Raw genomic sequence first — 18,757 nt, 5'->3', positions numbered from 1 at the left:
CATGAGAAAAACAAATATCCAAGATATAAGGCACTTTGTGATTCCCCCAATATTTTTTAAAAAATTAGAACTAGAACTTGCAAATAATAGTCCTCTCTAGAACAAGTAACATGATTATATTTGCACATGCTTTAGTTCCTTGTTTTTAAGTTTCTCTATGCAAAGAATGGAACTTGGCTCATAGAAATATTCTTAGAATCATTCATTCAATGCACGAGATACTCCCTAGGTTGTTCTAGAATAGCATTCTTCACCAAACAAGGGTGCACACTCCAAGAGACTCACCTAGAAGCTAGACAAGTGAGAAATGCAATCAAGGTCCTCTATATTTAACGTATTTTCTAGGGTTTTTATCCTGCTAGGTTTTCTTCAAGCCATCTAAAAATCCCAACAATTTTTTGTGATATATAAGAAACCTCTTAAGGTTAATGGGCATAGCGAGTTTCACCCAACTAACATTGTTAATATAAAATCGAGGAGTTAATGAGTGTTATTACTACAAGATCCCAAAAACGTAATGATATTGTCACAATCCCAATGGAAATGTTATGTACTGATAAGGAAGGAACGACAAAATGAGGAGGCTAAATTATGAAAATATCATTTGAAATATGCAAATGAAAAAAATCCCAAGGGGACTATAGAATATAGTATAAAGCTAGATTGAATGGGGATTAGATCAAACTTTGATTATTAAAGTTTAACTTAGAACTATGACTCAAGGAGATAAGACTATACATGTTCATAAGACCATGAGAGTGAAATTTACCTACTCAAAAGTGATACTTGGGGATAAGAATCAAGAGAGTAATAATTTAAAGCATGATGTTATAAGAAAAATTATTTTTAAAAGGTGGCAAATTCATCATTAAGCCTTGTTTTCCTTAGCTAGTCATTATCATTTTGTGATTGAATATCACACTAGAAATGCTTTATCGAAGTATGGATACCTTATAAGATCAAGCATAAGAAGGACATGAGCATGAGAATGGGGAAGGGAGTGGTGACCTAAAAATAGAATCTCATGTAGGACCCCATGATGCAAGAGATGGAAGAACCTAATGAGAAAATATATTTGTTTTTATCTTTATTTGCATTGTTTGGGATGGTGGGAGATCCAAGGGAATCACTCGTAAATATATGTGTGTATAATGTGGCTTCAATATAAGGGATTTTTCAAATACAAGTTTTTCAATAGTTCTTACATAGAATTGCACTTGATATATAGGATATACACATAGTAAACCTCATTGAATATTTGAGTGAGATGAATACTTTAGTGAACCTTATTGAACGTCAATAGTTTTTACATAGGAATGCACTTGATATATAGGATAGACAACTATTAAAGCTCATGGAAACTCTAAATGATATGAATACTTTAGTGCCTATTCCCCTTTACATATGCATTTGATAATCATGGTGATCTAGGCATGATGCCAGGAGGCATATTCCACGGTGGATTCCGTGAGGTTTTACGGTGGATTCCGTAAACTTAGTTGACCGAGGCTCATACGCAAAGAGGATTCTTTGTGCGAGAAGTTGATGGGGACGCCTGTCCTTTTCGGGCGTTTCATTAATTTAGTGTGTACATGGGTGATTCCATAGCGGGTGATTCCGCAAAATACATATTAAATTAATAAACGTTTATGAGTTTAGAGTGCGCACTCGTAATAAATTAAGGTTAGGATTTATTTCTAACCAGTTGATTTATTTATGTAGCTGAAGACTGCTAGGTATTCACTTTTGTCGGTTTAATTGTGTTATTTTACTAACGATTGTGAATGCTTCAGTTGATGTGTAGAGATAGCAGCAGTGGCAGAGGAAAGCATTGGAGTCTAGCGGGTTTCCGATCTTTGGACTATATTTTGATAGGCGCCACGCCTATATTTTGATTATGTCTATAGAGACATCGACTATTTATTATTATTTTGTATGCGCTTATGCGCCTGGATATGTTATTTTTATTTGGACATTGAGATTGGGCGTGCCAAACTCTTTGGGCACCGTCCATTAGCTTTATTTTCCTATTTTTTGGTAGAAAGCAAACTCAAAAGCTAAAAGCTTGTCATATTTTTGTAATTGGGCTATTTTTGAGCAAAAAGATTGGAAATATATATTAAATACATGCTTTGTGAAGCGCTCACACAAGGCATGGGGGAGATTCAACCCAATTTGTCTCTTGTCTCATGTCGTGCTTGCTTTCACATTGATTTTTGTGCTAAAAAGTAGAGTGCTTTGTTCTTGGGGACCTTTGGGAATTCACTACGTGAGCTACCTGCGTCCGATCTGCGCACCAGTGGTATCAGAGCGGAGCAGAGATCAAGGGCTTCCAATCGCTACCAATCTCGGGCGAAGGCGGAGCTCCAGGAACAAACGGCCTCTACAGTCAATCTCGTCGCGAACCGTCGATACAGGCAGACTTCTGGCGATCAAGAACCCCTATTTCTACTGTCAGATCGCGAAGGACCACTCTCTGTCGGCGGAGGACCACTCCCTCAACTCCATGAACAAGTCGTGATGAACAGTGAGAAATTTCTTATCTTCTTCATTAACAAAGCTTAAGTACAAAGCTTAAGAACTTAAGAGAAGCTTGATTAGCAACAAATCGTCAAGTCGTGATCAAGAGGAGGACCCCCGAAATTTTCGGCGGAATCAAAAACGGCCCCCCCCCTCCCCACGATTGAAAAACGGCGGCCTATTTCTCCATTACTTAAGCTTATTAAGCTTAAGCTTAACTAATTAAGCTTAAGTTACCTCTATACTCTGCAAGTCAGTGAAGGCAGATAAGTCTGCAAACTCTCGGTCACGCACTCCAGAAGACAAGTTTCGCAAGTCGACACTAATCAAGTACTGCAAGTCCTGCAAGTCAGCTAAGTTCAGCAAGTTCACAACCCTGCAAGTCTGTTAAGTCTGCAACTCTGCAAGTCAGACTAAATCAGAACTGACTAACGCTTGAAACTCCTAGAAGACTTGTTCGTTTGCAAAAACTCAGAACTGGAAAGTTGTTCGCAGCAAGCTGTTTTACCTATCTGCAAGTTCGTTGAAGTACTTTCAGTAAACAGCGACAGAAATATTTCAGAATTTCTGAAAATTGAAGAAGAAAATACCCAAAAATACATAGCCTTGTAACCCCAAATTTGAGCTACGCTCATCCCGCTAACTGATTTTTAGTGAGAAAGGTTTGTTGAGTTTTACAGGATGACTACCCCACTTATGGATGATCCTATGGCTGAAGACGATCTACCCGAGCCTACCATGGAGCAAAAGCTGGATCTTATCATGTTACAATTAGACGAAGAGCGAAGAGCTAGGCAAGCCTTGCAAGCGCAATTGACAAAGCTACAAGGAGCGTCCACTGACAAAGAAGAACCTCAAGCTGAAGATTTGATACGCCGTACCATCGACGCCACTCTTGAAGCACAAACCATTCGCAAGGAATCCAAGATAAGTAAACGAAGTTTCAAGTTTCGCACTTTCAATGGCATAAGAGAGGGAAAGACTGTTTTATCATTCATTAGCCAGTTTGATGACTATTTCCATGAGGAAACTTATCCTGAGAAAGATAAAATCAAGTGTGTAACTAATCATCTGATAGATAGAGCATCACTTTGGTGGACTGTCGTCCGCAAGAGCATAGAATGTCCTGCTACATGGGAAGATTTCAAGAAGAAGTTTATGCAAAATTTTCTACCACCGCAATTTCATGAGAAGGCTATCAAGCAATGGGATTTACTTCAACAACGCGACCGTGAGCCTATTCCACAGTATACAGAGCGTTTTTGGAATGCACTTCTACAGCTACGCATGCTTGAAGACGTACCAGAGACGACCCATAAGCGGAAGTACATGTCTGGACTTCTTGGACATTACTACGCTGAGGTGAATATGTTCAAGCCTGCTACCCTTGAAGATGCCATTTCCTTAGCTCACGACACTGAAGATAAGTTACGTGGAAGAGATCGACGACCACAGCCATTCCAAGCAAACGGTAATTATGGATCTAAACAATTCAATTCCAATTTCAGAAGGTTTAATCCAGGTCGTTTTTCATCACCATCTTTCCGCAAGAATTGGCCTAAACCACCTGCATTACCATCCACTGTCAATCCAAATTCTAAACCTATTCCACAAGCAAATCCAAATATACCCAGACTCCCAGCCATTGCAAATAATGTGACCAAAGCCAAGCCTATCGTATGTTACAAGTGTCACCAGCCAGGCCATCTCGCAGCAAATTGTCATTCAAAGAAGCCATCAGCACATATCAACTACCTTGGAGCTATGGACGAGGACGAGCATGAGGATATGCCGGACTTCACTGAAGAAGAAGATGATCCTACTACTACTTCCGACACTTTACCGGGTATGCCTACTTTACATTCATTGTTGACTATGAAATGTATGGTGCATGGAAAAGAAAGAACTGTATTGCATGATGACGGTAGTACGCATGATTTTATTTCAGCAAAATTGGTAAAGGAATTGAAATTGCATACTGTACCTACGCATTATCGCATAAAAGCTGCATTTTTAGGCACTAGGTACAATGGCACACAAGAAGTTCAAAATTTAGAAATTCAAATTGGTCCATATATTGAAAGAAGAAATTTCTTAGTTGTCCCATTACAGTCTAGCGACATTATCCTAGGAATGCCATGGAGACACCAACATAATCCCAATATAGATTATTCCACACACACAATGAATATAAATTTTCAAGGAAAATCTATTACATTATTTGGTATGCATGCATCTCATATGTTTCCACTGCTTTCGCATACTCAAGCAAAACGTGCACTACGCAAGAATACTAAATCATATCTCATTTGGGTGAATGAATTGCACGCAAAAGAAACTCATATGCACCCTAGGCATAAGGAATTTCTTGCATATTTTAAGGACTGTTTTGCAGAAGACCTACCACCAGGTTTACCTCCATCTCGTCCAGAAGACCATAAGATTGACCTAATACCTGGCACACAACCACCTTGCAAAGCCCCATATAGGCACAATCAAATAGAGCAAAAAGAAATCCAGAGTCAAGTAGAAGAATTACTAAATAGAGGTTTAATTCGACCTAGCAGTTCCCCATTCAGTGCACCTGTGCTCTTAGTCAAGAAAAAGAATAATACTTATCGGATGTGTATTGACTACCGAGCATTAAACAAGATCACTGTAAAGAATAGGTATCCTATACCTAGAGTTGATGACCTTATGGACAAACTGCAAGGATCTTCTATATTTAGTAAAATTGACCTTAAATCTGGATATCATCAGGTGAGGCTAGATAGATCCGACATATTTAAGACTGCATTCAGGACACAGTTTGGCCATTACGAATTCTTAGTTATGCCATTCGGATTAACTAATGCACCTGCCACTTTCAGTAGAATGATGAACCGTATTTTTCTAAAATATCAATATTGTGTGATTGTTTTCTTTGATGATATTTTAGTATTCAGTCAAAGTGAAAAAGAGCATTATGAGCATTTATCATTAGTTTTTCAATTACTGAAAGAAAATCAATTGTTTGCAAATCCTGACAAGAGTGAATTCTTTAAGACAGAAATAGAATATCTAGGTCATATTGTATCAAAAGAAGGAATAAAAGTTGATCCTAAGAAAATTGACGCAATATTGCATTGGCCTATTCCTAAAAATGTACATGAATTACGCTCATTCCTTGGTCTTGCTAGTTTCTATAGGAAGTTTGTACGTAATTTCTCATTACTTGCTTTACCACTGACCAAACTTCTTAAGAAAGGCATTGTTTATCAATGGACTGAAAACCAGCAGAAATCCTTTGATTTACTTAAACGTGCATTGACCAATGCCCCTGTCCTACAATTGCCTGACTTTAATAGACCATTCTTTTTAGTTGTGACTGATGCTAGCGGATCAGGAATAGGAGCCGTGCTAATGCAAGATAACCATCCAATAGCATATTCTAGTTCTAAGCTGAAACCCTCTGAGCTCAAATATTCCACTTATGACAAGGAACTCTTAGCAGTTGTTCAAGCATTGAAACAATGGAAGCATTATTTAATGGGTTCAGAATTCATGATAAAGACCAACCAGCAAAGCATTAGACATCTACTTAGCCAACCCCAAATTTCTGACTGCCATATCAAATGGGCTTCATTCATTCAAAGTTTCCATCCTATCATTCAATACTAACCTGGAAAAGAAAATGTAGTTGCTGATGCATTGAGTAGAAGACCTGCAATTTATAACATTTCTATCATATCTTTTGATTCTTTGATTGCTATGAAAGACACATATCACCAGGATATTACTTTTCATTCTGATTGGCAAAAATTAGTTCAAAATAATTTCATTCCTGTTGATTCATTGTCATATAATGATGGATTCATGTTCTTTGAAAAGAGACTGTGTGTTACTATTCCATTCCGATCTTTTGTTTTAAATGAAATTCATTGTCCCCCATATCAAGGTCATAGAGGTATCATTTCTACATTACGCATGTTAACTGAAGATTTTTATTGGCCGCATATGGATGCAGATGTATCTAATTTTGTTTCTGAATGTCTGATTTGTCAAAGAATAAAAAGACATCATGGTAAACAGTATGGGTTATTAATGCCTTTATCTATTCCATCTAAACCTTGGGAACATATATCTATGGATTTCATTACTGGCTTACCAAATACTAAATCTAACCATGACATGATTTGGACAATTGTAGATAGATTTAGTAAGCAAGCATATTTCATTGCATGTAAGAAAACTTTAACAGCATCACAAGCAGCACAGTTATTTTTGAAAACTATTTTTACTAACCATGGATTGCCGAAAGTGATTATTTCAGATAGAGATTCTGGATTTTGTAATAATTTCTGGATTACACTGTTTGCAAATCTAGGCACAAAGATTGATTTCTCATCTGTATTTCATCCAGAAACAAATGGACAAACAGAAGCCACAAATAGCACTATTTTAGATCTTTTACGTGCATACACTATCTCTAAACCTCAAACATGGGATACTCATTTGCATTTATTACAATTTGCTTACAATAATACACCGCACACATCTACAAAGAAAGCACCTTTTGAAGTTATTTATGGACATAGATTATCTACACCTGTTGCATCTTTGTCTAATAAAATACAAAGTGCCGATGATATTGCTGTTATGCATAACACTATTTTTGATGAAGTAAAGGATATGATTGCTAAAGCCCAACAATCATATACCAAACAAGCCAACAAGAAAAGACAAGCCATGAATTTCAAAATTGATGATTATGTTTGGCTTAGAATAGAGAAACGTAGACTGCAAAGTGTAGATAGACATCCAGTTGTTAAATTAGCCCCTAGATTCTAGGGACCATTTAGAATCATTCATAAGATTAATGACAATGCATTCAAGTTAGAATTGCCATCTCATTGGAAAATTCATAATACCTTTCATATTAGTTTATTGAGACCATTTAGAGGACAATTACCTATCCACCCTGTCTATGAAAACCCACCTTTACTAGAAGAAGAGACTGAAATACTTGAACCAGAAGCCATCATAGACACTGACTACATGACCACTAGAACTGGCCGAAGGTACTCTAGATATCTCGTGAAATTTAAGAACCATCCTGTAGAAGAAGCACAATGGATGCACGCTAGAGACTTAAATGCTTTCCCCACTCTGTTAGCTCCACATTGAGCTAATAGCAATTGAGGTCAATTGCTATCCCACCCCGGGGGTATGATGCCAGGAGGCATATTCCACGGTGGATTCCATGAGGTTTTACGATGGATTCCGTAAACTTAGTTGACCGGGGCTCATACGCAAAGAGGATTCTTTGTGCGAGAAGTTGATGGGGACGCCTGTCCTTTTCGGGCGTTTCATTAATTTAGTGTGTACATGGGTGATTCCATAGCGGGTGATTCCGCAAAATACATATTAAATTAATAAACGTTTATGAGTTTAGAGTGCGCACTCGTAATAAATTAAGGTTAGGATTTATTTCTAACCAGTTGATTTATTTATGTAGCTGAAGACTGCTAGGTATTCACTTTTGTCGGTTTAATTGTGTTATTTTACTAACGATTGTGAATGCTTCAGTTGATGTGTAGAGATAGCAGCAGTGGCAGAGGAAAGCATTGGAGTCTAGCGGGTTTCCGATCTTTGGACTATATTTTGATAGGCGCCACGCCTATATTTTGATTATGTCTATAGAGACATCGACTATTTATTATTATTTTGTATGCGCTTATGCGCCTGGATATGTTATTTTTATTTGGACATTGAGATTGGGCGTGCCAAACTCTTTGGGCACCGTCCATTAGCTTTATTTTCCTATTTTTGGTAGAAAGCAAACTCAAAAGCTAAAAGCTTGTCATATTTTTGTAATTGGGCTATTTTTGAGCAAAAAGATTGGAAATATATATTAAATACATGCTTTGTGAAGCGCTCACACAAGGCATGGGGGAGATTCAACCCAATTTGTCTCTTGTCTCATGTCGTGCTTGCTTTCACATTGATTTTTGTGCTAAAAAGTAGAGTGCTTTGTTCTTGGGGACCTTTGGGAATTCACTACGTGAGCTACCTGCGTCCGATCTGCGCACCAAGGCATTACAAAAAACCAAGGACACAATGTAGAAGAGACATTGGTAGTGAGACAATGAAATTTTATATTGATGGATGAAAAGAGAAAAGAGGAAGGGAGGAGAGGACCTTATTAACGACTAGAAAGTTTTTTAATGTACATATATTGATAGCATACATGTTAGTTTGTGTCATAAAGTTGTGATAATTCGGTTTTGAATCCTTTTCGATGTAGAGTCCTAGCTTGAAGAGTAAACCCTAGACTATAGATAAGTGGATTTCATATTTTTGATAGGCTTTAAAGGATATCCAATCTATCCTGAAAAAACTAGTTAAAGAGGGTGCCCAAAAAATTTGCAAAACAGATGTTGTTCAAAACCAGGTTAAGGGGAAAAAATTGGCCCTTTTGTTTTCCTATGTATTCTTGACCTAGATATCAATTTTAGAATGGCTTAGACATCATGAGGACATCCAAAAGTATGAAGGAGAAACCATAGAAGACACATTGGGATAAATGAGAGGTTTTGTAAATTTAATGCTTTTGTTTGGCTAGTTTGTAGGGAGTGAAGTGGATCCATTGGAGGAGAAGTTAAACAACCAAAGCTATAAGAGGCTTGTTTTTCTATCTTAGTACCATGCATCCACTAGGGGGTTTATCATTGCCCACTACACTACACATATTCTCTTCCCACTACATTAGGGCTTCATATACCCCATTCTCTTAGCTACTACTAGGGCATGGAGGAGAAAATGCACTTAAATGCCTCTTCCTTATGCACTCTATTGCATGAGGCTCATTGAGGCTATACTCACCAAAGACTAGTTGCACAAGCACAAGAGTGAGCACCATCATTATGCACACACTTTTTGACAATGAACAAGTGGAAACTCATCACTCATTAGGAAGCCTAGGAATAGTGAGTGAGGTGTAGGGAAGAGTATGAGGAGCGTGTAGGTCTTGAAAAGTCAAAAGAGGGATTCATGAGCTTTAAATTATATTAACGAGAGAATGTGAGAGTGGGGGGAGAGTGGATCTCCTTTAAAAAAAGAGGTGAGGTTTTGAGTGATAAAGGAGACATGCTTAATCAATGAATCTATATGTATGCATGCTTACATGACACACAAGGCACTAGCTAGTCACAAGTGTTTTTGATTTGTACATCCTTCTTATGTATAAATCAAATGGTTGTAGTGCATGACATGATGGCATAATCCTAGAGTTGCATTAACTTCTAAATCATTAGTGCATGAACATGATATTCACTAATAAAATCAATTTGTGTTTTATAGGAGCAAAAAGGGTCATGTAGGAACCCATCTAATCTTGGCAATAGTGCAAGATAATGGGTTTCTCCTTCAATCATGAATTGTCGAGAGACTTAGTGCACAACTATTTTCCATCATCAACAATAAGAAATGTGAATGAGAAGAGTGATTATTATATCTTTGATCATTCTCAAAATATTAATGCATGTATGGCCCCATGTGATTGTGTCTATCTATGCTACTATTTTCTTTTTCCTTATTTCTTTTTTCAAGGCTAAGACTGGTCGATGTCTATTTGGAACATATTAGGTGTGACTTGGAGGGGTTATCATCTCCTTCTAGGCACTCAGGCTCCTCCTCTAGATTAGTAATGTTTGAGGTATCCACTAGATTGTCTGCACCCTCCAGTCTTGGCTCACTCCCTTTCCCATCCATAGTACTAGCACCCAAATCCTGCAAGACATCTTGTACCTCCTTGTAAGCATCATCTTTCCTAGACATATTACTAGTAGCTAACATGATAGGGCCATGGCTTTCCTTCACTCCCTTGCTGAGAACATCTTTTGATTTGTAGCGTCAATGGCACTTTCTAGGGATACACACATATACATAAAGGAAACACAAGATTCAATCAAATGACACAATCAATATAGAAAAAAAACATCATGAAAAATAGTGTCCACATACTCTCACTACAAGATATAGGCCTTATATCGATGTTTAAAGTGATGAAAATGCAAATAACAAAATTTGCCCCCATCGTCCCAAAAAGCGTCGTTATTGGTGACGCCATAGAACAGTCGGTATCACAGTCTCTATGAGCATCGATATTGGCATCGGTATCAGCTGATACCGATGCCAATACCAACGCTGATAGCGACGGTTTGCAATGTAAATAACGATGCCAATAACAACGCGAGCAGTAAAATTTATGATGCTAATAGCGACGGTAACAAGGAAAAAAAAAATTGTGGCAGGACAGCAATGTATACTGAAATCATAAAACTGATACATGAAATAAATACATGATCGCATAATAAGCGATTGGTACAATCATGACTGGATATCACTAATATATAGAAAATGTCTACATAGATCAGGCGACTCAAAAATAAAGGTGTGTGAGCTCTAGGGATCCAAGGGTGAGCTACATATCCTTGTCCCCCCAAAAGCTCGTCCCGTCACAAAGGAGCATCGAACGGACTCTGCAGAAAAAGAAACAACACATCAGTCCACCATACAATAATGCATTCAAATATCTCATGGTAACTACGAACAAGAAAGATGAGTGACTTATAGGGCCGCCATGTCTATACAATTAGTGGATCAATGCAATGAGACCGTGCCTCTCTGCATATCGAGTCTCAAAGCCAGTCAGATTGCGATTTGTAATGGAGTGTTGCAAAGAAAACAAAATGCTAACTGTTAGAAACATGATTGTTACTTCAAAGAATATTTCAAAAAAATAAACAAGCAAAACAAAAGAAAAAATTACAAAGTCCTCCAAATATGTCCTGTGGCCGCCACTCCCAAGATGATGGACCACCCCGGCCTCGAGTCGTGCCCTCACTGCCTCGCGCTGCTAACTCCAACGTCCTAGAGAATCTGTAGCCTCCTCCCTCAGTCGGCGCTAGTCATTTGCATCTAACCACTCGGGCTTTGCAGCCCCACTCTTGATTGCCTTGCGTGCGTCGGATCGTCTATGTGACATGTATGCATGCATGCAATCCATCATCCAGCCCGTAGATAATCTATCTACTGAGGCTGGCACCGGAAACTCCTTGTACAAGGATGCTACTATGTAGTCCTTGCTCCCCTCCGGTATGTTCTTCCAATGATCCAAGACGTTGTGCTGAAAAACTTGTTGGCACAACTCTCTCATGCGAGCCATCACCGTCCTCCCCTCATCATTCATGATGATGGCTCCTGACCTACTATCGACTAGATATCCATAACCCCTTGGAGTCTACCTAAGATGGGTCCTCTCCCATTTGCGTCCACGCTCCTGGGCATATCCAGGAGACCGCTGTGCATCCAGTGTACCAACCAGGGTAATATCTCTCGGAGTGGCACCCACAGGGGTGCCACCTGCTGACAGCTGAGTAAAAGCCAGAGTAACTGGAGTAGACGTCCCCACAAGTGTGACAAATCCCTGAGGTGACGCAGCTCCAGCTGAATGATGAGATGGAGACACCGCGTCCGTGTCTCCATAGCATCCACCTAAGCTTGAGCCACGCTCCCTGGAAGGGCCACGAGATCGAGGAGTCGCACCTGTATCTTGTGTCAACCGCGGGCTCACTGCCTCTGTATCTCTGTAGCATCCCCCTGATCTCGATGCACTCCCTCCCTCTCGCCCAAGTCGTGAGTGTCGAGCTCGTCTGCTCGAAGTCCTATAACTCTTCATCGCTCATCCCTTGACTCATCCTAAAAATGTCACCTGCACAGACAAAAAATGATGTTAGAATAATCAATTTAAATCATACAAAGCACAGTAATATAAATCATTTAAAAAAAATCTCACATAAAATGCATATCTTATGTATCCTTATAAGCGATTGGTCAACGAATGGAGTAAGTGGATGCTCCAAGTATAAAGTATCCTATGCTCCCATGTTAATCTCCTGACACAACTCCGCATACATTGGAAGGTCGATAGACATGTCACCACAAAAGAATGAGTCCACCTCATTCTCAAAGAACTCTTGGACTTCTATATTTCCATCATTGTTAGCCGATGCTGGCTCTAAGCTTTCGACAGTCTCCACCCCTTGCAATATTGACCCCTCTATTTGCATATTATCTTCATCTATGCTTGGAACATCGCTTTGATCATATACTCTCGCACTTCGGGGAGTTGAAGGTATAACATACCACCATCGAGGTTGTCAGGGGTTTGGATAGAAGATTACCTGTTCACAAACATATACAAGAGAGTTCAAACCATTATGACATAAACCATTTCGTAATACAATTAGCAAGTAAATGAGTCCATGCACCTGTTCACAATGGGCCGGCAACACAAAGGTGTCGCACAAATCCATTCATTTTTTTTCGGAATCTATTTCGAGAAATCCAGATGGACCTCGTCGAACTGTTGCTCCAGCTCCTCCAAGTACCACTTTGAACCACTGCACATCGAATAGTATTTTGCAAGTTCCCAAAATACTTCATCTCATGCACAACCGTGTTCGGATCCTTTGCTCGTCGCCGGCTCTCTTGCTCGAACCTTGCCATGATACCACAGTCCATTGTGAAGCGCATTTTGTCAATACGCTCCACGCGAAAATGCCATCCGCGCGACCATGCTGCACTATATATTTTGTACTGTACATTGAAACACTCAAATTAGATGTCACATATAAAATTTAGATACGACAGATTCTAAACCCCTCATCACCTTTGAACTACATCCCCTCGAGAATTCCCACTTCTCCATTGAGACCTCTATCCCTTCGCCAGACGCTGCGGTCAAAGCTCCATGCAACCATCGCATTGACATAAACCGCGGCATCTCCTCCATGCCTTCGGGATATCGAATCGGTCGATGGCACGTACTACGTCGGAATTCAGCTCGTGCTTCCTCTCGATCTTGCCTAGCGATCTGGTACTTGGCAACCCACGTCTCCATAGAGGCATGGTGCTACATCTCCATAAAGGTATGGTCCAATATGGCAACTCGTAGAAAACTGAGAACCGTTGCATTCCATTTAGATGTGATTCCGCATTGACCATTTTTAGCTTGTACCAGCTTGCGGCATTCATATGTGTTGGAGGTCTTACAAGGAAACCTTCCCTGAGTCCATGATCCTCTAGCAAGAAAGTAGCATATCCTTGATATACCATCTTCTTCATGGTTCGTGACCTTCGGAGTCTAACTGTGGCCCGCACAATGGACATGCATGATAACCTGAGGTAACCAGACCTGTTCCAACACCACAACCTAGTGAATACAAGCTTGAACGAGATAAAATATAGATATTACCAACGAGAACGAAGGCCTGCTCACCTGAGCACTCTCCGAATCCCAAAAAGTCATGCATCATCCACATGAGAATGGCTCGAATATTGGCTGACCGCTGACCATCGCGCCTGCTCATATCTTGCACGGTGACCCCCCTCCTCCCACAAAATCTTAAGCTCATTAACTAATGGACGAAGATACACGTCCATATTTTTGACTTTGTAGTGGCCGGGGACGAGCAAGCTAAGGATGAGATGTCATTTCTTCGTAGAAAGCCATGGAGGGATATTGTAGTTGATAAGGACTATAGGCCACACACTGTAAGAAGTTGAGCGCAGACCGAATGGGTTCACGCCATCCATTGCAAGACCGAGCCAAAGATTCCTTGGATCTCGAGCAAAGCCTGGGAAGGTAGAGTCAACGTGGCTCCATGCACATGAATCCGCTGATATTCATTGAACTCCATCCGTGGACCTATTCTGTGCATGCCACATTGTCAAGCTCGCCATACCAGACGTACGAAACATGTGGTTTATGGGGGGGATAAGCGGAAAGTGTCTGAGAACGTTTTGAGGGATGGTTTGCCCTTGCAAGCCCTGTCGATACCTGTAAGCATCACACTTTGGCCATGTCTCCATAGTCTCGTATTCTCCTCGAAACAGTATGCAATCGTTGATACATGCATGGATGTTATTATAGTCCATGCCAAGCTTCCGTAAAACATGTTGTGCATCATCATGAGACTCAGGCATGGTATTTTTAGGTGGTAATATATGAATTTCAATAACTTGAAAAAAATCATAAAACACCTTGAAAAAGCACAAATGTTTGTAATAATAGTGCCGAAAAAAAAATCAATGAAGCGTATGTACAAGGTACCTGAACAACTCGGTCACACTCGTATCACTCCATCCATATTTTGCTTGCACACTTAAGAGTGTAAGCAATGTCTTCAACTGAGATACTCAGCACCCATCATATAATGGTATGGATGCTTCCTCTCTAAGCGGATCATAAGTCTTGACATCCATGGGAATCAATGCATCGATCATTGCCTCCATCTCAGGCTCCAAGATTGTAGGTAGGTCTGGAAGGTTGCATGTCTCCTCTGGCATTGACGATATAGATTGGCCTTGTGAGTGGTGGATTGGCTTCTACACTCCATCCATCACATGCCCACGTACTCTTCTAATTGTCCGCAAAGGGTGCACTCCCCCTTGGGACGAGACATTACCTCCCTGGATAGAAAATTTGCCAGCGAGACCCAATCTTATTGTATATGGTATTCAATTAGCTTGCGAGTACAATGCATGATTGATATTAACTATAAATTACCGTTTGCTGAAAATTCGCAATCGCCTGATCAATGATCTCAGATTGAAACTCGCCAAATCTTCGTACGTGTTCTATAGACAATCGGTGTTTTCGTCTAATTGCCAACTTGCATTGAGAGCAAGGACATGGGACACGCTGATTAAGATACGCCTCGCGATCTTGAACAACGGGACCTTCTTCGTTTTCCATTTTGTCTACGTTACAATAAACAATTTGTTTTTGTTATCATTCTTTTCTTTTCTTAGATTGGTATCCTCTCCTTCCATTTCTCTCTTTTTCTATGACCTAGCATATAGTATCATAGAACACTAGTATTTAGTACCTAGTACTCAGTACCTAGCATATAATAATTCCTTTTCTCTCTTCCTCTCCCTCTCTCATTTCCTCTCCCTCCCTCGCCCTCACCCTCTCTTTCTCTCTTTCCCTATTAGGTTTAATGATATTTATCTTTTTCTCTCTTCTCTCTCTCTCATTTCCTTTTCTCTCTCCTCTCTCTCTCATTCCTTTTTCTCTCTCCTCTCCCTCTCTCATTTCCTCTCCTTCCCTCACCCTCACCCTCTCTTTCTCTCTTTCCCTATTAGGTTTAATGGTTTTTCTCTCTTTTTATCTCTCTCTCTCTCTCTCATTTTTTTCTCCCTCCTCTCCCTCTCTCATTTCGTTTTCTCTCTTCCTCTCCCTCCCTCGCCCTAACCCTCTCTTTCTCTCTTTCCCTATTAGGTTTAATGGTTTTTCTCTCTTTTTCTCTCTCTTCTCTCTCTCTCTCTCTTATTTTTTCTCTCTCCTCTCCCTCTCTCATTTCCTTTTCTCTCTTCCTTTCCCTCTCATTTCCTCTCTCTCCCTCGCCCTCACCCTCTCTTTCTTTCTCTCTTTCCCTATTAGGTTTAATGATTTTTCTCTCTTTTTCTGTCTCCTCTCTCTCTCATTTTTTTCTCTCTCCTCTCCCTCTCTCATTTACCTTTCTCTCTTTCTCTCCCTCTCTCATTTCCTATCCCTTCCTCACTCTGACCCTCTCTTTTTCTCTTTCACTATTAGATTTAATAATTTTCTCTTTTTCTCTCTCCTCTCCCTATCTCATTTCCCTTTCTTTCTTTCTCTCCCTCTCTCATTTCCTCTCCCTCCCTCACCCTGACTCTCTCTTTCTCTATTTTTCTATTAGGTTTAATGATCTTTCTCTCTTTTTCTCTCTCCTCTCTCTCTTATTTCTTTTTCTCTCTCCTCTCCCTCTCTCATTTCCTTTTCTCTCTTCCTCTCCCTCCCTCGCCCTCACCCTCACCCACACCCTCTCTTTCTCTATTTGCCTATTATGTTTAACATCTTATCTCTTTTTCTCTCTCTTCTCATTCTCTCTTTTTTTCTCTCTCCTCTCCCTCTCTCATTTCCTTTTTCTCTCTTCCTCTCCTCTCATTTCTTCTCCCTCCCTCTCCCTCTCTCATTTCCCTATTATGTTTTCGTCTCTCCCCCCTCTCCCTCTCCCTCTCCCTCTCTCATTTTCTCTCTCTTTCTCCTCCTCCCTCTCTCATTTCCTCTCCCCCTCCCTCTCCCTCTCTTTAATTTCCCTCTATTTCTCCCTCTCCCTCTCCCTCTCCCTCATTTCTTCTCCCTCTCTCATTAGATACAAATTATACAAAAAATAAAAAAAAGAGAGAGAATACACTCTCCCTTCCTCTCGTTCTCTCATTTCATCCCCCTCCCTCTTCCATTTCCTCCCTCTCCCTCCCCCTCTCTTTCTCTCTCTCTCCCTCCCTTCCCCTCCCTCTCCCATTTCCTCCCTTTCCCTTTCCCTCTCTTTCTCTCTCATTTCCTCTCCCTCTCTCAATATATATACACAAATCATATAAGCAAAAGTAAAAGAGAGAGAGAATGCACTCTCCCTCCCTCTCCCTCTCTCATTTCCTCCCCCCTACCTCTCCCTCTCCCTCTCCCTCTCTTTCTCTTTCTCTTTCTCTTTCTCTCTCCCTCTCTCATTTCCTCCCCCTCCCTCTCTTTAATTTCACTCTCTTTCTCCCTCTCTCTCTCCCTCATTTCTTCTCCCTCTCTCATTATATACAAATTATACAAAAAATAAATAAAAAAGAGAGAGAATACATTCTCCCTCCCTCTCGTTCTCTCATTTCATCCCCCTCCCTCTTCCATTTCCTCCCTCTCCCTCTCCCTCTCCCTCTCCCTCTCTCAATATATATACACAATTTATATAAGCAAAAGTAAAAGAGAGAGAGAGAATGCACTCTATCTCCCTCTCCCTCTCTCATTTCCTCCCCATCCCTCTCCCTCTCCCTCTCCCTCTCTTTCTCTTTCTCTTTCTCTCCCTCTCTCATTTCCTCCCCCCTCCCTCTCCCTCTCATTTCCTCTCCTAAACAAGCAAAAGAAGGAGAGAATTAAACCCTAAACAAGCAAAAGAAGGAGAGAATGGACTCACCAATGAGATATGGCGAGGGTTTGGCGGCTCCTCTTTGCGATGAAGGCTCCTCCTCTCCTTCGCGAATGGCGGTAGTGCGGCAAGCCTTCTTCCTCTCCCTCTCTCACCCTATGCAAGATGGTCGCTCTCTCTCTTGCTCTCCCTCTCAAAACGTTCAACGAAAATGCACGAAATGAACCCGCGCTTGGGTTTCGGCCTGTTTTTATTCCCTATGGGGCGTCGCTATTTGCATCGCAAGTAGCAATGCCACTACCTGCGTCGCTACCCACCGTCGCTATGCATTACAACCCTTGTAGTGTCTTCAAAGTAGGATACCTAGTAATCTAGGCCTTTGCCTCCATAGAGATAATAGTGTTACGAATAAACTTAAGACAAGTGTCACTTGTCTACAAAGAAATAGTAAAGCATAAGGGACGGTACTGATGTTGATAATAATGCATGAAGCTACAAACAATGTAAGAGGACTCCAAAGCCTCCCCACAAGAAATACAAGACCCAAAGACATGGATGCTATTCACAATATGAGGCCTTGGCAACAAGGTAAACATCCTTCCATTCTTCACATTTGTAATGAGCTTCTTGAAAAAAGTAAACTAGAGTTGGCTTTCTACCGAGTCTGAACCTTTTCATAGTATTTTTGAAAAAGTACATTAAATAATTAGACCTAGAAATCCCTTACATCTCAAGTTTCATACCTATCATTCAGACTATATCATAAGAAGTAGTAATAAAAATCATAATCTAGATAGTACCAAAAGTACCAAAAAGCTTCAAAAACCAAAAAGTATGAAAAGCATCATAGAAAAAATAACAAAAGATAGTGCCCAAAGTACTAGAAGTACCCTAAAAACAATTTAATAAAGTGAAAGAAGTAGCAATAAGTACCAAAAAGTACCCAACAGTACTAAAGGGATTCCAATAGGACCAATTAGTACTAAATAAATATCTTAAATCAAACATATAACTAGTGGTACAAAGAAGTACCCAATACTACCAAGAGCACCCAAAGTTTCATACATGCCAATTAGGACAATTGAAGTGAAAAAAGCATTAATAAATACAAGTACAAAAAAGTATCAAAAGAACCTAGTAGAAGAATTCCAAAATTCTAACAAAAGCATCAAAGAATTTCAAAAAGTACCAAGAACTAGCAAAGAATATTAGAGAGTACCAAGAAGTATAAAAAATATCAAACAACATAAAGAGTT

Source organism: Lygodium microphyllum, chromosome 8, assembly GCF_053477565.2.
Source record: "Lygodium microphyllum isolate KBCC chromosome 8, Lygodium_microphyllum_v1.1.10, whole genome shotgun sequence".
Lineage (NCBI taxonomy): Eukaryota > Viridiplantae > Streptophyta > Polypodiopsida > Schizaeales > Lygodiaceae > Lygodium > Lygodium microphyllum.
The sequence above is the reverse complement of the archived record's forward strand: the minus strand, read 5'-3'. Positions refer to the sequence as shown.